Consider the following 1,639-nt stretch of genomic DNA (forward strand, 5'->3'; position numbering starts at 1 on the left):
CGGCACTCCGCGAGGCCCGTGCCGTTGGGGATCGAGGGAGAGCTGGTGTGTGTGGGGCCCGACGGCCGCGTGCCCCCGGCTGTGTGCTGTGTGTGTTGTGCGTGTCGTCCCATGAAAGCGAGAAGCGGGCAGGCCGCCGTGCCCTCCCGTGTTGCGGCGCGCACCGTGTGGTCCCCAGCACGGAGGCCGGGCCGAGCCCGGGCGCCTGGGCCGCCTCTGAAGGACAGCTTTTGTGAGGTCGGCGTCTCCCCTCGCAGGGGGAGGCGGTCGGGGGCGCGGGCTCCCCCGCCTCGTGGCTGGCCTTCAGAGCGTGGGTTCCTCCAGTTGTTTTTTTTTTTTCCGTTCTGTTTCTGTGTGCTCGTACGGTCGAAGCCAGGTGCGCGCCCCCGTGTCCTCGGCGCCAGAGTAATAAAAAGAGGCCGCTTGGCGTGACCGGTGCCTGAAAGGCAGACAACTCTTAGCAGTGGATCACTTGGCTCGTTCATCAATGAAGAACGCAGCTAGCTGCAAGAATTAATGTGAATTGCAGGACACATTGATCATCAACACTTCGAACGCACTTGCGGCCCCGGGTTCCTCCTGGGGCTACGCCTGTCTGAGTGTCACTTGACGATCAATTGCAGTCCGGGGGCCACCCCGGCTGCACGGCTGGGCTTGCCTCGCAGGCCTGTCGCCCGCGGCGGGCGGCGGCGGTGGTGGTGGCGGCGGCAGCGGTGGCATCCTGCCAGTACCCGGAGGGAAGGCGGTCAGGTGTTTGGCGAGGGAAGCGTTTCCCTAGGCGGCCTCGATCCCCTCCCTGCAGCCCGGTGGGCGTCATCATCATCGCGGTCGTCGTTGTCGTCGTCGCCACGCAGGGCCTTCGTCCCCCTAAATGCAGACTCGGGGAGCGCTCCGTAGCTCCCCGCTCCCGGAGCGAGCCGCTGGGGCAGAGCTTGTCCTCGCCGGGACCGTGCCGTGGATGCGGTGGCGAGGCGGCCTGGGGAGAGCGAGAGACAGCGTTGAAAGGCGCTGCTGAGGGCTGACAGAAAGAGAGAGGAGGGTGAGAAGGAGAGGCGAGGCACGGGCCTCGCCCCCGGCCTCCCCCCACTGCATGGGCGGCTGTCTGCAGGTGGGAACTGGGGCGGTACCAAGCCATGCTGCCGTGCGCGCATGCAAGAGAGCACTGGGGACGGGGGTTCTGACCCCCTCCTCCCTTTGCCCACCCCCTCCTCTGCTGTCACGGTTTTGGGGCACGCCCAGTGGCGCCGTCACTCCTCTCTCTCTCCCTGCCAAGGCTGTCACGTGCGCCGCCGCCCAGCCAGTCCTCCCGCGCGGGGCCGTCTCCGCTGCGCTCCCTTTTCAATTCTTGTCTCCGGGATGGGGCTCTCCGTCTCCTTGTTGCTCACTCGCGCGCACGTGCACTCTCTCTCTCTCTGTCTCCATCCGGGAGCGCAGAGAGGAGGGGGGGCGGGCGGCGTAGCGGGCGGGGGAGACAAGGCGGCTGTCTCCGTGCGCGACCCGGCGCACGGTGCGGCCGAGCTTTGGGCTTGCAACCTCAGATCAGACGTGGCGACCCGCTGAATTTAAGCATATTAGTCAGCGGAGGAAAAGAAACTAACGAGGATTTCCTCAGTAACGGCAAGCGAAGAGGGAAAAGCCC

The 1,639-nt window shown here is 66.3% G+C and overlaps 1 non-coding gene across 1 annotated transcript; it reads left to right on the plus strand.

Moving 5' to 3' along the window:
• Positions 1–452: 452 nt before the first annotated feature.
• LOC136570878 (5.8S ribosomal RNA) lies at positions 453–605 on the plus strand. The gene has a single exon (XR_010785577.1). It is a non-coding gene; the product is annotated as a 5.8S ribosomal RNA (ribosomal RNA).
• Positions 606–1,639: the final 1,034 nt, after the last annotated feature.

This window comes from Molothrus aeneus, unplaced genomic scaffold (assembly GCF_037042795.1).
Source record: "Molothrus aeneus isolate 106 unplaced genomic scaffold, BPBGC_Maene_1.0 scaffold_40, whole genome shotgun sequence".
NCBI lineage: Eukaryota > Metazoa > Chordata > Aves > Passeriformes > Icteridae > Molothrus > Molothrus aeneus.